Genomic DNA, 26,658 nt, shown 5'->3' with positions numbered 1-26,658 from the left:
AAACCAATAAAGAAAACACGTAATAATCTGTAAAAGTCACTACGCCATATACAGGGTGGGACAAATAAAAGTGGCCCGGACGAGTGGATAGATTGGATGTGAATATATCACTATAACTACACCACGAGACGCGCACACTACGTGTACGCCCGCCACGTAATCCACACCGGTTCAGAACATAGTTCTAGCTGTATCAATGTGAGTGCAGGAGTGCAAAACGGGCGATGGTACTCACAGTGGAGCAGCGGTTGTCCGTTGTGGAAAGTTACATGACAACAAAGTCGTGGAAACGGTGTGGTTAGCTGTTTGATGAAAAGTGTAATGGTTTCAAAGTGCCACCAAAAAGTACCATGCAACGCTTAACGCGAAAATGGAGTCAGACGGAATCTGCTTTGAACAAGTCAAAAAACTTTCTGAAGCGCCGAGCAGACCAGAAAACGTGTCTGCAGTTCGCCAGAAAATGCTTCAGACTTTTACCAAAACAACCCGCCGACTGGCACAAGGGATCGGCATATCAGGTCGATCATGCGGACGAGTATTCCACCTGGACCTACGGTCTGGTCGCTGCCCCAGGGGGCTCTCCGGTCACCTGACCTGTCAGTGTGCGATTACTTTGTGCGGAGAGCCTTTAGGTCTAAGGTGTATCGCAACAACCCTCAAAGTCTTCAAGAACTGCAGCAGAACATTTCGAACGAGATTGCAGCAGTTCCAGCAGTCCTGCTTCGATTCGATTTCAGCAACTTGCTGACCAGGGCCCAAAAGTGCCAAGAGATGAATTGTGGTCACGTTCAACATCTGCTGTAGTCAGGTTAGTACTGTATTTCCTTTCCTTTGCTGTGTTTCTTTGAACCCTGGAACTTTGTTCTCCACGCCACAGTTATTTGCCCCACACTGTACATGAGTCAAAACAGGTGTGAATTAAAGAAAGTTGCTGGTGATGTATCTTGAAAGATTAATGTCTGTGGAACAGTACACTCGTATCACCCAGTAAGAAAAATCCCGTTTCGTTCACATAGGGAACTGGCTGATTGGTGAGAAGGTGATCAAACATTGAAATCCCGGCAGTCATTGATCTTCTCTGGTAATGATCAATGTGATAATCTGATTCAAGGAAACGAATCACTGGGATCTTGTTGTATGGCGAGCGATATGTAAGTCAGATGCTAGTTAGTTACATTATGAGGCATAGGTTAGTTGACTGTATCTGGCATATGCTAGTGCCACGAGGCAATTATAAATTCGTGTAAACAGGCATAAATTGGATACAGACATCATCGTAGTATATGTTGAAAGTATGTAGATGGTTAACTAACTATTTAAATTATGCGGAGGTCCACTTGGAAGGCGTGCTGTAGCTGGTAGAGCATTCACTCACAATTATTCCAGAGATCGGGACTGCTGAGAAATTGTATTCATTTGTGTATGATAAGGATGTGGCATTTAAAAGCTTATGTTCACATAATGTAACAACTCTCTTGGTCCACAAATTATTCGAACCTGTATTGTGTGGTCTATACAGAAAAAAAAAACTTGAATTATCTCGTAGACACCTGGATGAAAGATTTTTGGAAATATTGCGATGATATTTGTAATACACATTATGTCTCATACAGCTTATCACGAGACAAGTCACTCATTCGCAGTCTATAGCAAAATGCTCCAGAACTATTTTTACATTTTCACAGTGTATATAGATAAATAGTTCTTACGTTACCATTAGACAGATCTTCTAAAAATAACATTACTTGAACATCAGTAGAGACCATCTCTTGGCCTTCTGAACCCGGTATGCGCCTGTGAGGTGCACTTTCTGCTGCATCCGGCTGCTGCTGGAGCTGCGTATTATGACGGCCATCTGAAGAAACACGTATTCTGGTAGGCAGCAATTGTAAGTGCCTCTTCCTCGAATTTCTCCATAAACAGATTTTCCACAAAGTCCGAGGAGTTGCCGATGTGGTGGACACACTTTCCCACATATGGAGCCAACATCTTCTTAAGGTAGGAGGCTGTAGGGTAGGTGGCTGCGCCGATATTACTGACGATCGGACCACACACGCCCAGGCATAAATATGGGACTAGGTCAGCTCGTCAACTAGTCTCAGGGAACACCTGATGTAGACGCCGTGGTACGACGTCGAAATATCGTGTTGGGAAGACGCGGATCACCGGCAGTACACCCGATTCTAAGAGATGACAACAAATTGCAGGGAAATCTAAGAAATTATATTGCAAGACTATATGGGGAGGAAATGTGCATGTAAATGAAGTTATTGGACAAGCTACAGCAGCACAAAGAGTGGATGTTGAGCTCTCTCAACTTCCTACTCAGATGCAGAGGAGACGTGGTGCCTGTTTTTGCCAAGATTAAACATCATATCACATCTAAGGTGGCTACCAGGATCAAGCATCGTGTCAGTATAGGCATGGTAAGGGAAAGGATCCGGGACATGCTGCATAGACTGCACGTCACCTCAGGGAGCTACGCCTACATCTGCACTTAGCCAGCAACTTGACACCTGAAGACTGGGACAGGATAGATGGTACATCACAGGCGCTGGCGGCATGCATCAAACACAATGCTACAGCTGGACAAATGGCGAAATTTGAGCGCCTGAATAACAGAGTGCAACAAACACATGACACGCGCACAATGGTAAATCTGAGCGGTCACACATTTGATGATGTCACCTTGAAAGTATTCAGAAGGGGCCTGAACTTTGTGGTTACTCCTAGAGAGCTACCGGTTTCCAGCTTCATCAGCTCTGTGGAGCAAGTGGTCAACTCTCTACCGTCAAGTGTTGCAGAAGAGATTCGGAGAGAGACATGCAGGGCGCTAACCAGAGCCAGGCCGCTCAAAACAAACATCTCAAAAGACATGAGGATGGCGCTCAAGAGTTTGCGGGAAGATAAAGCCTTGGTGGTGTTACCAGCAGACAAGAGGAACATTAATGTGATACTGCTGAAGATTATGACCAGAAGATCTGTCAACTTTTGGAGGACCCTGCTTATAATCCATTAAAGAATGAGCCTACCGGTAGAGTGGACAGGAAAATCCGGTCTCTTCTTAAGGAGACAGGATGGCCTGAGAAGGTTGTCAGACAACTGAAAGCTAAGGCTCCAGTAACACCCAGACTGTATCGATTACCCAATATCCATAAACAGGGTGTACCACTTTGCCCGAACGTCAGTAATATCGGCCCAGCCACCTACCCTACAGCCTCCTACCTTAAGAAGATGTTGGCACCATATGTGGGAAAGTGTGTCCACACATCCGCAACTCCTCAGACTTTGTGGAGCGTCTCAACAACCTACGGATCTCGGACAAAGACATCATGATCAGTTTTGATGTGGTGATGTGGTGTCTCTATTCACCAAGGTACCACTTCAGGACACATTCGATATAATTAGAGAGAAATTTGACGGAGCCTTGCTGGATCTTGTCAAGCATATTTTGACATCGAGATACTTCCTTTGTGGAGGCCAATTCTGTGAGCAGACTGAAGGAGTGGCCATGGGTAGCCCCTTATCTCTAGCAGTGGTGAATCTGCTTATGGAGAAATTGGAGGAAGAGGCACTTACAATTGCTGCTTACCAGCCGACGTGTTTCTTCAGATACGTTGATGACACGTTCGTCACCTGGCCACATGGCAAGAGAAGACTGGACCATCTGAACCCAAAACACCGCAACATCAAGTTCACCATGGAACTAGAGAGCGATGGTCAGCTCCCATTCCTCGATGTCCTGGTAAAGAGGAAGGTAGACGGCACCTTAGGCCACAGTGTGTACAGGAAACCAACACACACTGATTTATATCTACAGGCTGACAGCTGCCATCGCCCAGCACAGAAGCGTGGAGTGCTGAGAACACTCGTACACCGAGCCAAAACACTCTCTGACCCAGACACCCTGACAGAGGAATTAGAACATCTGCATAGAATGTTCACAGACAACGGATACTCCATCAGGGACATCCGCAAAGCGATCCATCCCACCAGGCAACAGGAGAGGAGTAGGAAAAAGAGACCAGGAAAGCAGCTTTTCTACCGTATGCTGGGCCTATATCTGCCAAGATCAGCAGAATCTTGAAGAAACACAATATCAAGAGAGTGTTCTGCCCACCTAACAAGATACGGACGCTCCTTGGAACTGTCAAGGATGATTTGGGGTTAAGGAAACCTGTTGTCTACCATATACCATGTGGATGTGGGATGTCTTACATCAGTCAAACTACTTGAACAGTCGAAATAAGATGTAAAGAACACCAGAGACATACCAGGCTACGACAGGTAACTAAATCCACAATAGCAGAACATTGTCTGGACCTTGAGCATACCATGGATTATGACAAAATCAGGATCCTGGCTCAGACACCCCCCCCCTCCCAATTCTGGGCTAGTGTCATTAATGAATCGATTGAAATCAAGATGGCGGAGAATTTGATCAATTGGGAAGCAGGATATCAGCTTAGTACTGCGTGGAATCCTGCTTTGGAACTACTACAGAAACAACGGAAGAACGTTCCCTCCTCCAGGAATGAACTACAGACGTCCAAGGACACAAGTAACGGAACAGAACGGCATACGCGATACCAGGCGGCAGCAAGCTCCTTGGAGGATGGCCGTCATAATATGCAGCTCCAACAGCAGCCGGATGCTGCTGGAAGCGCACCTCACAGGCGCATACCGGGTTCAGAAGGCCAAGAGAATGGCTCGGCCACGACAGAAACTCGCCGCGGTCGCGGGCACCACAAGGAACTTCAACAGAGCAATGATATTGCTAGAATCGCGCCTATCTGGCGCGGACCCAATACGGAACGCCTTGGGATGTCCGCTACCTCAGAAGAGAGCCGCGACGGGCGCGGACCGAAGATGGAGCGCCTAGAAACTGATACCACCGCCAGAAATGGCCACAGTGGGCGCGGACGGCATAGGGAGCGCCACACACCACCCAGGCAATAATATGGGACTAGGTCAGCTCGTTAACCAGTCTCAGGGAACACCTGATGAAGACGCAGAGTTACGACGTCGAACTATCGTGTTGGGAAGACGAAGATCACCGGCAATACACCCGATTCTTCGAGATGACAACAAATAGCCGGAATAGTCTTAGGAATTATATTTTACAAGAGATGTTATATTTTGTAACATATCTGAAACAATAGTGTTAAATTCCGTGGCTAGTATACATATCGACGAACGCAGATAATACTTTAATACAGGTTTACCAGTAAAAAAAGAAAGATCGAATATTTTGTGCATGCAGTTCTGCAGCTCCGGTAACAGCGATTATGCTATGAAAGTAGGCTTCACTCCAATGATTTAGCAGCCAATAAATCACCCATTTCAACGTCTCCCCTTCCTGCCTATTCTATAATTTGCATTGTCTGCCTGCTTCCGCTCTCCTTCACTAAAAATAAGAAAACTTTAATCCTGTCTACATAATGTGTAGCCGTAGCCGTTAACCTATGCAACTGCTCACGGGAAGGTGTCTTCCTTTCGGAAAATTGCAGTATTGTTCCTATCTCTGCAAGGGTCAACCTAACGATGTAGATGTTTCTTATTCACTTCCGTCCACTCCCAACTATCAACTGCAACGGCTTGCTCACCTGCCAAAGTTGCTGGGACAATTCGTCCACAGTGCTTCCAGAGGCTCACTCTCGAATGGATAGCACATGGGGTAAATTGTCTTTGCGCAGCCACTCTGTGCCTGGCGCCTCCCTAGCACCCATATGTGTAACACCAAAAGGTAAAGCAAGACACAGTTGTTAAATACTGAAACTCAACAGCTACGTACACAAAGTCAGCACAATGCACAACTATGCTATGCCACCAATTGTAGTGCAATGGGCTTTGGACTGGGGGTTGTGAGGTGAGGGCCTATTTTATAAAAGAATTTACTAACATAAATACTTTCACACAAACACAATGAGATCAGACAACTAATAATAAATAAAAATATTTTTCCATGACCTACTGCCTATGTAAAGATGGGCATTACATAAAAACAAAACAAATAATAAACTTCCTAAGGAATAAAATATTTACTAATCTCAAATATGTTAAAGCCTCTTTGCCACACAAGTCGGCTTCAACCAAGAACAATACAACAGAAAACACCATATCACATTCTCTGCTCGTAGCACGTTGCAATTGGGCAATCATAAAAACACAGTACAATAAATGAATAATACCACGGCAGCATCTACCTCTACTACTAACACGCTCCACCAGCAACTTAATACTTCTAAATACGACAGGGCTAGCAAGGCCGACTCCTCCATCGCCAATAACAGCAACATATAATTCAAAAACAGCTGTATACAATAATTGAATACACGTGCAGCATGATAACAAACAGGAAAAAAAACTGTACTATGGTAGAATGTGCTCCCACTGTGGAGATAAAACACAATAGAAAAAACATATTCTTGCGCTCTCACAGCCATACTGTGCGATGTCGGAATATTGTATTCAAAACACGTACACCAGCCACTGGCTGTCTTCACTATACACACTTTTTGGTATAAATTAATCTCAATCTGACAACTGGTCGGCTTCCTACCAAACACTGACCACTAAAATACACTCCTAGTGCTCCGTATATTGCAGAATAACAACACCACTGTTATCTGGATCTGGTTGTGGTTGCCAACTTTTCTGGCCAATGGGTAAAGACACACCTGCCCTCTAGGCAAGTTATGTACTTGACAACTTGGCCGCACCTGACATTACCGTTGACTGCACAGACTGTGCGGCTCCTCGGTACGCTAAATTCCAGTTAAGTTTCTATCTCGGTTGTTGTCCATCAACCAACTGCTCTCCATTCCACTCCTTCATTCTAGGACGCCTGCAGAAGCACTTGCATCGAAGCCCTCGCACAGAGCGAGGGAGCCCTATGGTGGAGTGCTCCATCAAACATGCTATGCACGTTGTAGTATTACTGTTTCTCATCATTATATTGTAGTATGTGAGTGCTGTCTGTGCAATTTTCAATCCAAACAGAAGTTCAGTGCACGTTTAGTAGACTGTTCGCAATTCAAACCAGTCAAATGTATGATGCCCAAAGCAGAGAAACCATATTTACAGGTAAATCACGTAATTAAAACAACTGTTGGTCATACATTCAGATATAGAATGCCTGTTACAATCAAAGTAGCAGAATTCATGTACAGTCTTAGACATAAAAACTGACCGCCGGCCGGCCGCCACAGAGACTAAGTCCAAGTCGTTCATTTAAGGTGGCCAATAAAGCTGACCGCCCCTGACAACTCTAAGTCCGGCCATCTGCACAATCTGGCAACACTGTAAGATACTGAAGTGTTAGGAGGAAGTGTTGTCTACTTCCGAGATCTTCCCGAGTTGCGTGTGCCCGTGCTGTAGTGGTAATCGTCGTGCATTGTGAACTTACAGTCGCCTGTTCGCGTCCAACTGCATTTTTTTTTAACCACATTTCGGTCTAAAGTCATGAGTCTGATTGAACATCGAAGATCGAAGATAATTCGCTTAACATTCTACACACCAGCAATAACAAGTATTTCCAGAAACAATTCCGCAGGACAGCTCGTGGCTGTGTCGCAATCATAACAGCTTACGCTCGAGCGTTTCCTCGCGCTGCAGCGGCTACCGGCCACCGGCCAGACGCCACCCGCCGCCTGAAATCCGGCGCCGCCCATGTGAACGCGGCGCCACGCTGTCAGTGTATGTATCAACTGTCAATTTCGAATTTGAAGTTCTAGTTATCATGTCGCAGTTAAGCATTGGATTTTGCATACTTGAAAATCAAGAACTACAGTTAAGCATTGTGAAATTGAGTCGCAAGTGGAAAAAGGTGTAACATCTGAAACACAACGTTTACTTTTGGTATAAGAGAGGGGTGAATACAGAGGAGGCAGTTAGGAAGAATTGAACTGTGTTCGGAGCGAGTGCTTTTGGAAAAAATACGCCAGAAAAAGATATTCTTGTTTCAACAAAGATCGTTCTGGCATGAATGATTTTCCACATTTGCCTTCCATCAATGTAACGGGACTTCAAGCCGGCGCTAACCCATGTCATATATATGCGATCAGATTGTAGTTAATATTTAGTCAAATGACGAATGGTCAGTATACAAGTATGCCGGCCGGAGTGGCCGAGCGGTTCTAGGCGCTACAGTCTAGACCTGCTCGACCGCTACGGTCGCAGATTCGAATCCTGTCTCGGTCATGGATGTGTCTGATGTCCTTAGGTTAGTTAGTTTAAGTAGTTCTAAGTTCCAGCGGACTGATGACCTCAGAAGTTAAGTCCCATAGTGATCAGAGCCATTTGAACCATCATTTAAGTATACAAGTATTTACGAACAGTAGAAGCAGGATTGCAGCGAACTGATCAATTAACCAAGTGCAACATAGAGTACCTGTGTAATGAGTCATTCCAGCTGCATAGCTGAGGGTAATATTTGTTAAGCAATTCATTGCAGAATTAATGTAATACCCGCACGATGATCTGTATCATTAGCAGTCCGCGACTGGAGTACTATGTTCGTTAAATCGGATTACTCAAGCTGAGGCCAAATAAAGAGAAGCGACGACGCCACTACACTATCTTTACTTAAGTAGGTAGTCAGCGCTAAATTATGTGGGTCACCATTAACGTTACTGTAAGCAGTTTGACAGCATAACACCACCACAACTACTGACAACCTGAATCATTATCATCACGCAGTTGTGCCTCGCAGTGATTACAAGTTGCTGATGTTTATCAAGAATAGCGGAAAGCGCCTCTGAAGTTCCATTTGCATTAAGCCTAGGACGGAAAGAATCCTAAATAACAGTTATAGGTCACCCAGCGAAGAGAAGAGTCCACGTATTGTCTCAAGTTCTTGTAGTTTGATATTAATGCGGTTCCCGATGGTTTCACACTTACGGGTTCTTTTGGCTATCGGAATACTCATATGGGAATTATAAAAGTGTAATTGCTAGAACGCTCAACTACCTTAATAACACCTCATTCTGGATTGAATACGACTCGGAAAGCGACGTTAATTTGACGTTTCCGTCCATCTCCTGACGTCTTACTGAATGAAGTCTCAAGTGCACGTACAGTTGTGTTACCTGCCGCATGGATTGTGTGAAGCGTTGTGGCAGCTGGCAGTCATTGCTGAATACAGACATGTGCAAATATCCCCACTGCTCTAGGGGAAATCGTCTTCATTGGATTTTTTCCATACCGTAATTAGCACAATAACTTAAGGCTTGTTCTGCTGAAGAACTTGATGCCCACAGGTCCTTAAATAAGAATCTCCTAGCGGGAGTAATGCATGAAAGGAGGCAGACTGTTGGACAAAAGAATGGACAGTTCCCTGCTTTTTGCGTTTCAGATAGCGCCTACGATAAGAATCTGGTGTCATATTATGCTTCACAACCCTAAACTGTTTATTTTTTTACTTCATACTAAAACAAAAGTTATGATATGAGAAGAGGAAATGACTGATATGCTTCTCAGGAACTTTAGTTTTTCGTGTTTATTTTCTCACGTCATACTAAAACAAAAGCGTTAATATGAGAAGAGGAAATGAAACATACGCTTCCAAGACATAATATTTCCTTGTGTGCTACTGCTGCATACATGAAAACCCTGTAGTTAATTTTTGTATGTTGGATAAACTTTAATATCACCTCACATTGCTTTGTGAGAAGGTTCCTATTTTCTTGGGATTCAAATAGAGTGGACACTGGTTAATATTCTGATGACTAATGACATGATACCCGTTGCAACTGCTCCATGGCACCTGTGGGTAAAGTCTCACGTTGGTTACTATAAGAACACGCAGGCAGTGATATCCGCTCACTGCAGTCAGAGCCAAGGTGATTTCTTTCTGTTTATGGCGAAGCGTCTGCTGCAGTGTCCACACTCAGTCAACATAAACAAATCCCCGCGGCGTTGGGCATTGCTAATCGCTGCACTTGTCGTGAGCCTCGACAACAAGAGCGCACTGTCTCTGCTAACGATACTATGGAGTTAAGGCATCTTACTTAACGTAATATGCAGGTCGTGGTTTGGGTAGAAATTCAGTTTGTAACTTCACATCGCATTAAAATACTTTACAGTCATATTTGATGCAATATTGATTGATGGTCGTCTCTCTAATGTTAATAGTATTGATTCAGATTGTGCGTGAACACGAAAACACACACACACACATACAGTCATTGATTCCAGTGAGGGCGACAACTACTGTGTGTTGAACAATACATGCACCAGTTAATTCCTCAGTTGGCGTCGAGTGGATGAGATTATTCAATTACCTCGCATTGCAAGAATTGTAAAGAGGAGACTGAAAGTAAATGGACTTGTATGCTATACAGCTGCGACAAAGCAAAGCTTGGCCGATTATCAGATAATTGTCCACATGGGTTTTGTGGACGAGTATACTTTTAGTAATCAACCCACCCACGATCATTACGTAAGATTTCTCGAAGGCGTAGGGGCATTGTTTTCATTAAGTCGTCGACGGTGTAGCGTGATGGTTTACTTCCCACCATACGTTTTCTATATTCGTCCAAAGGTCGCTTGCATTTGTAGGTCCACATGGCAATGGCCTTGTTACCTCTGCCCACATATTCTCTATCTGGGGGATGTTCGATGATCGTGGAACAAACAGCAACAGTTTTATCCTCTCTTGGCCCTGAAACCAATCTCGCACTACTCTGCTATGATGGATGGGGCTCTGCTCCTGTAAATAAACTGTTATCTCGTTAGTTTATATATTTATGTTTCAATAGAGTATTTGTAATAAGTACATTGTATTATTATTTTCCAAAGTGTTTAAGAATTCAGTCCCTGTCATAGCTAAGTGATCTAGATGCAACAGTCCGATTAAGAATGTGGTTTACCCAGTCTATCAAATGATGAGAGTCGTAGTCGGATATCCATATTAAGACTGTCTGGCTGAATCCGATTAGAACGATCTGGTATCGAAATGAAATTACAAAAAATCGAATAATTTGAACGTCTGTATTGCAACAATACAGGCCGGGAGATCCGGGAAGATTTCAATTAGATTACATCATGGTCAGACAGAGATTTCGAAATCAGATACTGGATTGTAAGGCGTACCCAGGAGCAGATATAGACTCAGATCACAATATAGTAGTGATGAAGAGTAGGCTGAAGTTCAAGACATTAGTCAGGAAGAATCAATACGCAAAGAAGTGGGATACGGAAGTACTAAGGAATGACGAGATACGTTGAAGTTCTCTAACGCTATAGATACAACAATAAGGAATAGCGCAGTAGGCAGTACAGTTGAAGGTGAATGGACATCTCTAAAAAGGGCCATCACAGAAGTCGGGAAGGAAAACATAGGTACAAGGAAGGTAGCTGCGAAGAAACCATGGGGAACAGAAGAAATACTTCAGTTGATTGATGAAAGGAGGAAGTGCAAACATGTTCCGGGAAAATCAGGAATACAGAAATACAAGTCGCTGAGGAATGAAATAAACAGGAAGTGCAGGGAAGCTAAGACGAAATGGCTGCAGGAAAAATGTGAAGACATCGAAAAAGATATGATTGTCGGAAGGACAGACTCAGCATACAGGAAAGTCAAAACAACCTTTGGTGACATTAAAAGCAACTGTGGTAACATTAAGAGTGCAACGGGAATTCCACTGTTAAATGCAGAGGAGAGAGCAGATAGGTGGAAAGAATACATTGAAAGCCTCTATGAGAGTGAAGATTTGTCTGATGTGATAGAAGAAGAAACAGGAGTCGATTTAGAAGAGATAGGGGATCCAGTATTAGAATAGGAATTTAAAAGAGCTTTGGAGGACTTACGGTCAAATAAGGCAGAAGAGATAGATAACATTCCATCAGAATTTCTAAAATCACTGGGGGAAGTGGCAACAAAACGACTATTCACGTTGGTGTGTAGAATATATGAGTCTGACTTTCGGAAAAGGATCATCCACACAATTCCGAAGACGATAAGAGCAGACAAGTGCGAGAATTATCGCACAGTCAGCTTAACAGCTCATGCATCGAAGCTGCTTACAAGAATAATATACAGAAGAATGGAAAAGAAAATTGAGAATGCGCTAGGTGACGATCAGTTTGGCTTTAGGAAAAGTAAAGGGACAACAGAGGCAATTCTGACGTTACGGCTAATAATGGAAGCAAGGCTAAAGAAAAATCAAGACACTTTCATAGGATTTGTCGACCTGGAAAAAGCGTTCGACAATATAAAATGGTGCAAGCTGTTCGAGATTCTGTAAAAAGTAGGGGTAAGCTATAGGGAGAGACGGGTCATATACAATATGTACAACAACCAAGAGGGAATAATAAGAGTGGACGATCAGGAACGAAGTGCTCGTATTAAGAGGGGTGTAAGACAAGGCTGTAGCCTTTCGCCCCTACTCTTCAATCTGTACATCGAGGAAGCAATGATGGAAATAAAAGAAAGGTTCAGGAGTGGAATTAAAATACAAGGTGAAAGGATATCAATGATACGATTCGCTGATGACATTGCTATCCTGAGTGAAAGTGAAGAAGAATTAAATGATCTGCTGAATGGAATGAATAGTCTAATGAGTACACAGTATGGTTTGAGAGTAAATCGGAGAAAGACGAAGGTAATGAGAAGTAGTAGAAATGAGAACAGCGAGAAACTTAACATCAGGATTGATGGTCACGAAGTCAATGAAGTTAAGGAATTCTGCTACCTAGGCAGCAAAATAACTAATGACGGACGGAGCAAGGAGGACATCAAAAGCAGACTCGCTATGGCAAAAAAGGCATTTCTGACCAAGAGAAGTTTACTAATATTAAATACCGGCCTTAATTTGAGGAAGAAATTTCTGAGGATGTACGTCTGGAGTACAGCATTGTATGGTAGTGAAACATGGACTGTGGGAAAACCGGAACAGAAGAGAATCGAAGCATTTGAGATGTGGTGCTATAGACGAATGTTGAAAATTAGGTGGGCTGATCAGGTAAGGAATGAGGAGGTTCTACGCAGAATCGGAGAGGAAAGGAATATGTGGAAAACATAAGGAAAAGGGACAGGATGATAGGACATCTGCTGAGACATGAGGGAATGACTTCCATGGTACTAGAGGGAGCTGTAGAGGGCAAAAACTGTAGAGGAAGACAGAGATTGGAAGACGTCAAGCAAATAATTGAGGACGTAGGTTGCAAGTGCTACTCTGAGATGGAGAGGCTGGCACAGGAAAGGAATTCGTGGCGGGCCGCATCAAACCAGTCAGCAGACTAATGACAAAAAAAAAAAAAAATTGCAACAATGCTGCGCACATAAATTCTTATGATGGAGTAACAGGTTGCAACTGTCTAAGAAAAAGTGAGAAATATGCCTACTAGCAGCAATGTAACGTAATTATGACCCATATTTATGTGATGGAAATACTGAATCGAACAATAAACATCTATTTCAGTGGTCGGAAGATACACGATATCGGATTTGCTGATGACATAATAGTAATAATAATAAAAATCTCGTGTGGCCGATAGGGGAAACCCTCCCCCATATGGGTGGTCCCGACGAAATCAAATACTTGGGGTGAACCAAATACTAACACAATCCTGAACGGCTACTCCGTTGAACCCAAAATCCAGACACGTCTGAGTGATAATCACTGCTATTCTGGTCACCGTCTATTAGCTCAGTGAGCTCGGCTGAAAGTATTTGTTTCCGAAGGCTTCAACACCCTCTGGTCCTGTCCGGTCCTGGTATCACCCAAGTCAAACCAATGAAACACAAGCAAACATGCACTGTGCAAGCAAAGCCAACTTTACCCCAGGTGGTACACAACCCGGCTGTCGACAGGCGGCAGCTGGACTTTCGGATTCTGGGGAGTCCAGGTTACCACGGCAGAGAATATCGAAGATCTCTTGTAAATTTCCCTAGAAGCAGAGAACATGCATTTGAAAACTAAACACCGGTACATTGATCCAAGCACGAAAACGAAATAATCTCACAAAAGAAATCGACTGACAAAAAATTCTCATCCTTGCTCTTTCAAGAACCACGACTAACTGACAATGAAACCTTGCATTACAGAAAACAATGCATCTTCAAGAGAAAAATACAACAACATGTAGCGAAAGGCATACCAATCTTCGGCACTGCATTTCTCGAACACAAATCTACCATCAGCTATGTCAAAGAAATCACACCCATGAACAATCAAATGGTTCAAATGGCTCTGAGCACTATGGGACTTAACAGCGGAGGTCATCAGTCCCCTATAACTTAAAACTACTTAAACCTAACCAACCTAAAGACATCACACACATCCATGCCCGAGGCAGGATTCGAACCTGCGACTGTAGCAGTCGCGCGGTTCCGGAGTGAAGCGCCTGGAACCGCTCGGCCACCGCGGCCGGCCCATCAACAATCGACTTATGACTATGCTCATTCAAAGCCCCAGTAAAAAATATACACACATCAATGCACATGCCCCCACCAACATCGAAAATAAGAAAAATACCGAAAATGTCGAAAAGTTCTGGAACACACTCGAAAATACTATGAGCAAAATTCACCAAGATGACGTGAAAATATTAATGGGAGACTTCAACTCTCTATTTGGGGCAGAAAAAACCTGTACAAAAATCATTGCTACAAATTCAACACACCGAAACGCTTAGACCAAGGGCACACGTCTGACTGACATTTGGCAACAATTCAACCACAAAAGGATGTCTTCCCATTTTAGGAAAAAACCAGTTCCCAGGTAACATGCTTGGCTACCAGGTGCAAGCTGCTTTCGTTCGCCTTAAGAGACTCGCTGAAAGCCACATTTTTAATTCTTTTGTAGCAGAGCTACAAGCAGGCAGATACAAACCCAGTAAGGGAATCGTAAGACAACGCACGAACAAAATGCGTCTTGCTACTTTCAACAACCCTTAGTGTCAGAGCGAAAACCTTAAGGTACTGCCAAATTCATAATGCCACTTTTGTTTTCTGCCAACATATTTTTTGTTGTTGTGAATACATAATTTTATCTATGAAATACCACATTTTCATAATACTTGCGAATGATACAGGAAATGAAGTTAATACCGATGTTTTCGAACTCAAAAGTCGGTAATATACTACTAATTCTTGTTAAAATAGGCACAATCGTCTTACAGACACTTCATGCTTTATTAAGATAGACTGCCGTCGTGATGTTTCTGTAGTAAGCTGAATTTAATTTGTATTAGTACAGTGAATATTTTAATTGTATTTTCCGTTAGTTTACTAAACGCAACAGTAATCATCAAAGAGAAATTAATCAGCAGCAGAATTTTCTTTCACGATATGTAAAACAATCTGACAATTCTAAAGTAGCTTACAAATTCTACGCTCGCAGAAACCTACTTGTTCTAACCATGTCATTAAACCAGAGTAGTTTTAAGAGTATTTTCGTCTAGAAATGAATTGCCTTGACGGTTGATCGATCAAGAGCGAGAAAGGTAAAATTTTACGAATATATGACGAGAGGGACAAGTGCTTGAGAGAGGACTTCCCTATCAATACAAGTGCCCGAGAGATGACTTTCCTATCAATCTCCTGGATAGTTTCGTTTCTCAAATCAGCCTAGTGTGTTATCATGCAGTAGCATAGGTGATGTAGTTTTGTTGCTCGATTTTCTTACACTGCGACCGAAAGGTGTCTCAGTTGTTGACAACAAATTCCACCTGTGTTGCACACACCCCTTGGGGCAGACTTCGAAGCCAAAAACACACTTTTGGAGCTATCAGATCTACAACATGATGTTCACACTACTCCTTGCTCTAGTTTACGTCTTTTAGTGGGGCTCAGCCTTTCATTTCTTCTTAGGAAGTTAACGATAAAGGCATCATAACACGTCACCAGTAACAGTACTGCATAGGAATGCTCAATGAGCGACCTGATAACGTTCAATAATAGTCACTCCGATGATTTTAGTTGTTTCGAATTATGGCATGCAGTACTTCTACACCAGACTTCTGAACTTTGCCTGTTGAATGCAAATGTCGCATGATGGTAAAATGGTAATCTATCACGTATATCAGTAGCCGAGACTTCCTTAATGTGGAAAATCATTCATGCCAGAACGATCTTCGTTGAAACAAGAATATCTTTTTCTGGCGTATTTTTCCCAAAAGCACTCGCTCCGAACACAGTTCAATTCTTCCTAACTGCCTCCTCTGCATTCACCCCTCTCTTATACCAAAAGTAAACGTTGTGTTGCAGATGTTACACCTTTCTCCACTTGCGACTCAGTTTCACAATGCTTAACTATAGTTCTTGATTTTCAAGTATGCAAAAGCCAATGCTTAACTGCGACATGATAACTAGAACTTCAAATTCGAAAATGACAGTTGATACATACACTGACAGCGTGGCGCCGCGTTCACATGGGCGGCGCTGGATTTCAGGTGGCGGGTGGCGTCTGGCCGGTGGCCGGTAGCCGCTGCAGCGCGAGGAAACGCTCGAGCGTAAGCTGTTATGATTGCGACACAGCCACGAGCTGTCCTGCGGAATTGTTTCTGGAAGTACTTGTTATTGCTGGTGTGCAGAATGTTAAGCGAATTATCTTCGACGTTCAATCAGACTCATGACTTTAGCCCGAAATGTGGTAAAAAAAAATGCAGTTGGACGCGAACAGGCGAGTAAGAGTAAGTTTACAATGCACGACGATTACCACTTTTTTTAAAAAAATTTTAAATTTTCCTTTTTTTTTCCAATGTCAGGCTTACCACCTTTGCTGACATACATTTTGTTGTACTACCGCATAAATTGTGTCTACAATGTCCATATGCTGACAAATAGTGGGTAATTAGAAAATTAATTAATTAAGGAAATGAAGAAAACTGAAAATGCACAAATGAAAGACAGGAAGACATTGCGGATAGTAGAGATACAAAAGAAACATGCTCCTGTAGCAATGAAATGAAATTCATGTCGGGGGCGACACCTGCTCACGACCCGACGTTCGATAGAGCAAGAGAGCCATCTATCGACTAGTTCCCCAGACGTTGGTGTAAGACTGGGTCGTCTTCTCGAAATTAACTAAGGGTCCGTAAGTGTGATCGATGTCTATCACGGCTTCTTCGTCTATCTCATCTCTCACCCGTCACACCCCATCTGGCCGGCGGGTCGGTAAATGTAAGTCGCAAGTAATTAGCGAAGTGTTGCCCATATCTCTTATGCTGTTGCAACTTCGTGTGTCCATCCAGGAGAAAATGCCAAAAATCATTTTTATCCTTTTCCGATTCGTTATACGCGTAGCCCACCACCATTCCCCGTACCCACGTCACTGCATTGGTTTTTTGGACCGGAAAATAAGATTCTTGGGGGAAGAAAAGTGTATCTGACGAAATTGTGTGAGGGGCGGAGCGTAACAGGAACGCCAATATCTGTTGTGCTAAGTGCCACACTGGAGCCGTCCCACTTCATGCTAAACGATGTTCATCAGTGTCCGCTGTTGCGCAGCCTAAACATAGTGGAGTGTCTGCCAAATGAATCGCGTGCCGCCGTTGTTTCGTTGCGAACTTCCTATTTAACACCACATACTATGTTGAGCGTACCGACGTTGGGAGGTAAACGCTCCGTATAACGCGCCATATCTTCCGCCAGTTCTTGTCTGGGTACTTCTTTTCCAGGGTATTCCTGGGGCACCGGCGCAATAAGAGTTGGTATACATCTCGCGTCGTCGGTCGGTAGTCATGTTGTTGGGAAGGAATCTCTGACATAGCTAAGCTCAAAAAAAAAAAAAAAAAAACTTGAAATGTGACAGCTTCGGTGAAACATGTCCGACATTGACTGGGGGCAGCATTGAAGTGGGCGCTAGTACATCGGCCAACGCACCCGAGATATTGCGAAATTGACCGCACCACTGTCGGAAAATCGTACTGATGAATAACGCCCCTGCCTTTTCATATACGTTCACTAGACCAAGTCCACCCTCTCCAGGTGGTAGCGTAAGCGTTGTGTATTGGATCTTAAACAGGTGTCCCACACTCACGTAGGTTCCGAAAGTTGCTTGTATCGGTGATGACATTGTGCGCGTTAAAGGCAGGACATGCACTACGTGAGTGAGTCTCGGTGCTAGGTGTACGTTAACATAGGTCACCCTCTGAATCATATCCAACGCTCTTAATTTCTGTAACATCACCATTGTCCGCATCAGCTTCAATATGCGTCGGTAGTTATCCGCTGCTGTCCGCTGCACATCCGTGTGGAATGTACCACCTAGACATTTTATGGTCTTAACTAACATGAGCGGGCCTTCCTCCCCCGGTTGTAATCCTCGACCGACATTCATGCAGCGCGATTTCTGTAGATTAAACACGCTTCCTGCCGCCATCCCGTATCGCTGTATCCATGCCAACGCCGTACGTACTTCGTCGCCTGTCCTTGCCACCAGCATCACATCGTCAACATAAGCGCGGCAATGAAAGGTCACTTGTGGCAACGGCACTCCCTCCAACCGTCTTCGGAGACCATATAGACAGGATTCCAAAGCCATTGCATACAAAAATATTGAAAGGGGGCAACCTTGACGAACTGACCTTGAAATAACAATGTAGTCAGTGCCCCGTCCATTCACCAAGACCTTTGATCGCACGCCGTATAACAGTCGCATGATCACTAGAATGAAGGCCTGTGGGATTCCCAATCTGCCCATCACCGCATGCAAAAAGGTATGATCCACTCTGTCGAACGCATGATCGAAGTCAATAGCGACGAGTGCTCCACGCACTCGGCATGCCGCTGCTAATGCGATGATACCTCGGTAGTCACCGAGCGCCGTATGTACGTTACTCTTACCGCCGAGGCAAGTTTGATCTATGAGGAGTCTATCAGAAATTGAAGACCGTAGGCGGGCCCCAAGGATGCGCGCGAAAATCTTATAGTCGCAGTTCAAGAGAGTGAGTGGTCTATAATCTCCTGGCCTTCTGCCACCACGTGGTTTGGGTATTGGGATGATGATACCCTCCGTGAATTCGGCAGGTATCTCAGTCTGTCGTATCAGGAGTTCCTTGTACATCTGAAACCAGGTCCGTCCCATGAGGTATGCAAAGGCGCGGTAAAATTCAATCTAGACCATGGGCACACACAACCCGGGAAGATCTCGGAAGTAGACAACACTTCCCCCTAACACTTCCGCATCTTACAGTGTTGCCAGATTGTGCAGATGGCCGGACTTAGAGTTGTCAGGGGCGGTCAGCTTTATTGGCCACCTTAAGTGAACGACTCGGACTTAGTCTCTGTGGCGGCCGGCTGGAGGTCAGTTTTTATGTCTAAGACTGTACATAAACCTTACAGTTTTACCTTCTATTTTCAGAGACGATATTCAGAGTTTAAGTTGTTTCCAGGTTGCTGAATCTATGGAATGGATCAGTAAACAGTGCATCTGACTGTTGATCACGTAAATAAATACCGTCATGAAGCATGCAAATGATTATTAGCCTCGAAGAGAAAGAAGCATTTCGAACAGCAGACGTTTGCCACATCTTGAAGGTAAATTTCAAGGAAGCTGATACGAAACATGAAGAGTGTTGTCATCATTGTCATTCTAATTAATTATGTAGCTTATATTGTAACTATTAACCTACTGGAAAAGTGTAAGAAAGTGAGCACGATAAAACACTAAAAATAAATCCATGACATGTTTATGTGATTGCGACGAATATTGAAATGAATTAATCATTTTCTAACTCTATCGCAGTGGGATACCACAGTGAAAAAAATTTAGTGTATGGAATCCACTAATTTTCTGACGTGCTCTAATGAAAAACAAGTTTCATGTTTAAAACCTGATGAGTTGAAAATAATGGGAAAGTAGTTCTCTGAAGGTGAACAGTTTAATTTGATTAATAAGAAAGATGTGATTCCATTTGTAAATAGGCTGTTTATGTTTTCTTATTGGCAACGTTACGTAGCGCTCTGTATGAAAATCACTGGCTGTGCTGTGTGCAGTCTGTGGCTAGTTTGCATTGTTGTCTGCCATTGTAGTATTGGGCAGCTGGATGTGAACAGTGCGTAGCGTTGCGCAGTTGGAGGTGAGCCGCCAGCAGTGGTGGATGTAGGGAGAGAGATGACAGAGTTTTGAAATTTGTAAGACTGGTTGTCATGAACTGCTATATATATTATGACTTGAACACTAGTAAGGTAAATACATTGTTTGTTCTCTATCAAAATCTTTCATTTGCTAACTATGCATATCAGTAGTTAGTGCCTTCGGTAGTTTGAATTTTTTATTTAGCTGGCAGTAGTGGCGCTCACAGTATTGCTGTAGCTTGAGTAACGAAGATTTTTGTGAGGTAAGTGATTTGTGAAAGGTATAGGTTAATGTTAGTCAGGGCCATTCTTTTGTAGGGATTTTTGAAAGTCAGATTGCGTTGCGCTAAAAATATTGTGTGTCAGTTTAAGCACAGTCTTAGTTAATTTTTCTGAGGGGACGTTTCATATGGCGACCCTGCCAGGATACGAACCTGGAATCTTCTGATTTTTTCTTGTAGTTTGTGTAATTAGTGTAGATTTTGTTTATTGCTAGAGCATAATTGTAGAGAGTATCTCCTTTGTAGTTGCAGTCTTTCATTGTTGTACAGTAAAACAGGTGTGGCACGCATGTAAATTTGCACCAATTATTTCGCAGCTGCGCTTGCAATTAACTAGATATTATTTTCAATGCTATGTTAATGTGTTTTCTTTATTTTTCTTCAAATTGTGCTTTTCTGTGTTGTTGTGTGAAATATTGTGACAATAATGGCGTGTAAAAAACGTAACACTAGGCTCCAAAATAAACTGAGAAATAACAGTGACGACGAGCGTAGCTTACTAGCACCACTGTGTAATGAATTAACAAACATTCAATGTAGTAATTTGGTAACTGTGCATAGGGAAATGGAGCAGGTGTCAATTAATGGTGTAGACAGTGAAACAGGTATAGTGAACAGGGAAGCATTATCGATCGATCGGTCGGCAACAGCTCACCTCAGGAATCAGGAATGACAGAACACAATATTGCAAATACTGTAGACTCAGGTTTTGGGTTCTCACCGTTTTCTCAAATGAGTCAAGACACATTTTCCGCTTGTCAAAATGTGAATGTTGCCGGTGCAAATTCACTGCCGAAAAGCATAGAGGAACAGATTCCAGACACAAATACATTATTATTGCAATTAATGCAACAAATGAAACAAAATCAGAGACAAACACAGCAACAGTTAGACACAATGGAACATAATCTTCAAAAGTTAGACACGATGGAAGAAAATCTTCGAAAGTTAGATACCACACTTGAACAAACACGTGAAGGTTTAACTGCTGAGTTACTTAAAATCGAATCGAAATGTCAAAACGTCTGTAATGACGTAAACACACAAATTTGTGAGCATTTCCAACCTATTTTTTCGCGTCATGAAAATGCATTACAGAATCACGAAGCAGCCATAAAAGAACTGCTAACTATCGTTCATGAAAATCACGACACCTTGCAAGCTAAAATTGACTCAGTTGCATCTACCGATTCGGTTACGCAACTGGCAAAAACTCAGGAAAACTTAAAGGACACAGTAGATACGATTTCAACACAATTGGACACTATGAAACTTGGTTCATAAAAACACACAGAGGAAATAATTTCACTATCGGATAAAGTATCGAACTTTCAGATCAGTTCACTAACTTATCTACAAAGGTAGATGATGATCTGAATGACACAAGACCTGCAGCCTTCACGGACACTGAAGAGCATGAACAAATTAGGAAATTCAAACAAAATCAGAATCAAATTAATACGCAACACCAAAGAGAAATCCGGGAAGTACAAGATCAGCTGACACAGGTAATACAAGAATTACGTATTTCAGAGGACACTCGCGCCCCAATATGGAAAGAGGGACATAGAAATACGGAACAGCCACAAAATAATAACATAGCGCATTTCGGAAATTATGAAAGAAATTGGCAAGGTGCACCGAATTTTGAAATGGAACCGCCGACACGACGTAACAATGACCGATATGCGACTCGCCGACATGATGACTTTGACTATAAGCTGTTCATTACTACACGTAAATTTAAAACATTTAAGATTTCTGACAACGACATTCATCCACAAGCGTGGCTCCATCAATTCTCTTATTGTTTTCCTCCCAACTGGTCATTAGAGCACAGATTAGAATTGATGTGTGGCTATTTAGAGAATGAACCAGCTGTAAGAATGCGATCGGTCATTCACGATTGTCACAGTGAAGGAGAATTTTACCATGCCTTCCTCTCAGCATATTGGTCTCAAGCTACACAAGACCGAGTAAAACATAGCATCATAATGATAAAACATTTCGAACAATCTGAATTTTCCAGTCTTGTGAAATATTTTGAAGACATGTTGCACAAGAATCAGTACCTGTCAAACCCATACAGCCCCTCAGAATTCATCCGCATTTGCTTAATCAAATTACCTGAACATTTACGACATATTATTTTGGCAGGACGTTGCAAAGACGACATTGAAGCTTTTCAGGGACTGTTACAAGAACTGGAAATTGACACTGACAATCGCGGAACGCGAAAACAGGAGCACAACAATTACAGGTCACATCTGTCACAATTCCGCGATGACAGAAATAATACACGACAAGGCTATTCTTACAACCTAAATAGTGTCCAAAACAGACACCACCCATATGACAACCGTTGGCAGAGTAGTAATAATTACAGGGAAAGATCACCTCTCCGCGGTAATGACTATCACAGAGACAATCAGAGAAACAGACAATATGGGAACCAAAATAATTATTATCAAGGGAGACAGAATAACGTAAGATGCAACGGTCCAGTGCGCAGTTACGATTCAGGGAGAAATTCTCCACCACGTGACCGACAAGAAAGAAACAATGGAATCTACCGACATGACGACAGACGATATGATCGTAACGACAGACCTGAACTGCATCAGAACTGGCGGGATTAAAACACAGCAGGGCCCTCTCGACAAGGTGAATTTGTAGAAGTTCGTTCTCCAAATCCCAATAACGACGCGCGCCAACAAAGAGACAATAGGCAATGACTCATACCGCTGGAAGCCACGAAACGTACGTATGAGACTGACGACGCAGCTGCCGTAGCTAGTAACTACGTAAAAATGGAAGACATTAGGGACATCTTACTCCAGGAACACGACGTAAAACATAACAACATTGCATATCCTGCGATTCACATTACAGTAAATGACGTAAAATTTACGGCAGTACTTGACTCTGGCAGTCCCATTTCAGTAATTAGTGAAACAGCTTTTAGCAAATGCAATAAATCGAACGATTGTCCCACACTTCCGTTCCGTAAGATTAAATTACAAGGTGCAATCTTAGGAAAAAGTGTAGATGTACGACAACAAACCAACTTAGAATTCTTTTGTCAAAGCCACAGCTTCTCTATGAACTTTCTTATTGTTCTATTATTGTCGACGGAAATTATACTGGGAGTAGACTTTTTGAATGAATACAAAGTAATCTTAAACTTTCACGATGCTGAAAGAAGTTTAGAGAAAGAAGGTAGGTCAATAGCTTTGAAATTTGAAGATTGGCTCTCAAACCATGACGAGGAAATTAATCGGCTTTACCTTCTGTTAGACAACAGTTCGGAATTTTCTACGGAAATAGACACTAACAATCACTCTGCAAGTACTGACAGGGATGATATCGACGGCATATTTGAAACTAATGAGGTAATTCAGAATAAAATTCAAACAATTGAGAATTGTAATGACACTGATAGGCAGGACCTTTTTGAGATTTTATAAGCACATTCCACAGTTTTTACTCACAAAACAGGAACAATCAAGGGATTTCAGTACCAATTTCGTGTTCGTGAGCATACTAAATTTTGTGTTAGACCATACGTAATTCCAGCACATTATAGGGACCGTGTTAGAACAGAAATACAATCTATGCTTGACGAAGGCATTATTGAGCCTGCCGTAAGCTCATACAACAATCCATTACAAGTTGTTGAGGAGAAAAATGGATCGATCAGACTTGTCTTAGATTCGAGACAAATCAATACTATCATTAATCCTGAAACAGACAGGCCGCAAACGTTGGAAGAACTTCTCCAAAATTTTAATGATGTAAAAGTGTTGTCTACCATTGATCTCAGATCCAGCTTTTATCAGATCGAACTTCATCCAGAATGTAGAAAATACACAGCTTTCCTTTGTTTCGGCGTTTCTTATCAGTTTCGGAAACTTCCTTTTGGTTTGAACATTTCTTCGGCAGCATTCATTCGCAGGCTAAATTCCATATTACCTGAGTTCTTAAAACGTCACATCACCTTATATGTGGACGATATTCTAATAGCAGAAGCTTCATGGGAACAACGTAATCGCATCCTCAACAGTTTGTTACGTATTTTTGCAGAATCTGGAATTACAGTTAACTTGGAAAAATCTGAGTTCGGTAGGACAAAGGTGAAGTTTTTGGGACATATTATTTCTTCTGAAGGCATTCAGCCGGATCCTGAAAAGTTAGAAGTAATCAGAGCCATTCCAGTTCCATCCACAAAATATGATATGTCCCCTTAGTAAAATTAATTAAGACTGTGCTTAAACTGACACACAATATTTTTAGCGCAACGCAATCTGACTTTCAAAAATCCCAACAAAAGAATGGTCCTGACTAACATTAACCTATACCTTATACAAATCACTTACCTCACAAAAATCTTCGTTACTCAAGCTACAGCAATACAGCGAGCGCCAGTACTGCCAGCTAAATAAAAGATTCAAACTACCGAAGGCACTAACTACTGATATGCATAGTTAGCAAATGAAAGATTTTGATAGAGAACAAACAATGTATTTACCTTACTAGTGTTCAAAAGTCATAATATATATAGCAGTTCATGACAACCAGTCTTACAAATTTCAAAACTCCGCCATCTCTCTCCCCAAATCCACCACTGCTGGCGGCTCACCTCCAACTGCGCAACGCTACGCGCTGTTCACATCCAGCTGCCCAACACTGCAATGGCAGACAACAATGCAAACTAGCCACAGACTGCACACAGCACAGCCAGTGATTTTCATAGGGGGCTATGTAAATAGGCTGTTTATGTTTTCTTATTGGCAACGTTACGTAGCGCTCTGTATGAAAATCACTGGCTGTGCTGTGTGCAGTCTGTGGCTAGTTTGCATTGTTGTCTGCCATTGTAGTGTTGGGCAGCTGGATGTGAACAGCGCGTAGCGTTGCGCAGTTGGAGGTGAGCCGCCAGCAGTGGTGGATGTGGGGAGAGAGATGGCGGAGTTTTGAAATTTGTAAGACTGGTTGTCATGAACTGCTATATATATTATGACTTTTGAACACTAGTAAGGTAAATACATTGTTTGTTCTCTATCAAAATCTTTCATTTGCTAACTATGCCTATCAGTAGTTAGTGCCTTCCGTAGTTTGAATCTTTTATTTAGCTGGTAGTAGTGGCGCTTGCTGTATTGCAGTAGTTCGAGTAACGAAGATTTTTGTGAGGTAAGTGATTTGTGAAAGGTATAGGTTAATGTTAGTCAGGGCCATTCTTTTGTAGGGATTTTTGAAAGTCAGATTGCGTTGCGCTAAAAATATTGTGTGTCAGTTTAAGCACAGTCTTAATTAATTTTTCTAAGGGGACGTTTCACATTGAAGAATGTAAATGACGAATCGGTTTGTTTGGATGAACAGTGGCCGCCAAATAAAGCTTCATAAAGTTTGCTGACCAGTGAAATACCAATCAAAGAATTACATTAAATGTATTCATAGATGCGAATATGGACAACCATCAGGTGTAGAATGGAATGACGACAGTGAAAATTTGTGCCGGAGCGGGATTCGAACCCGGATTTCTCGCTTATCGCGAGTAGTCGCCTTACCTTTTTTGTTAATCTCATTTTGTTCGTAAACGATCATTGTATTTGTTGGGGGCGGGCGTCCTATGCCACTTGCTGAAATCCATCGTTGATACGTTAACTCAGTTTCTTTATTACGGAGGGCAGCTAACCCTGTGACCGAACACGCTGAGCTACCGTGCCGGCACCCTTTATTGGTGCACTATTCGCGGCCGGACCCAAACTGCCTTGTGTCGTCCACCATGTGTCACAACCTCTACTCGTACACCCATTATGTATATTCCTGCACACGACTGTTTGCCCAGTGACGGCAGAATGAAACAGGCACTGCAATATCGTAACTATTCGCCGACACTGGGCAAACGACTTCCAAGTAAATAGGGAATTTACATAATGGATGTACCAGTACAGGTTGTAGACACATGGATGACGAAATATAGAAGGTGGGTCTTGCCGCTAGGCGCGAACCGATAGTCAAATTTTAAAGCGACTGCTCGCGATATGTGTTCGAGTGACGGTCCGGCATTCCATTCTACAGTGTCTGTATTTCCGGCTGTAGTCCCCGCAATGACTGTTCGTTTGGTCATGCATGCATGTCGGAAAGAACATCGCATCGTAATTAGGAATAACACAAACACTACCATGTCGTAATCAAAGAGCTGGAATAGCAAAGAATCCGCAAAGGGTGGTGCTTACTGGAATGTAAGACGTCAGGATATTACTCTGATTTAAATTGGTGTGCAGAGGTGAAGAACGAAAGCAACTTTTGCAATATATATCATGCCAAGTTATATAGCTCAATGACACTTGC

The sequence above is a fragment of the Schistocerca nitens genome, chromosome 2 (genome assembly GCF_023898315.1).
Source record: "Schistocerca nitens isolate TAMUIC-IGC-003100 chromosome 2, iqSchNite1.1, whole genome shotgun sequence".
NCBI lineage: Eukaryota > Metazoa > Arthropoda > Insecta > Orthoptera > Acrididae > Schistocerca > Schistocerca nitens.
Note: the sequence above shows the minus strand (reverse complement) of the source record.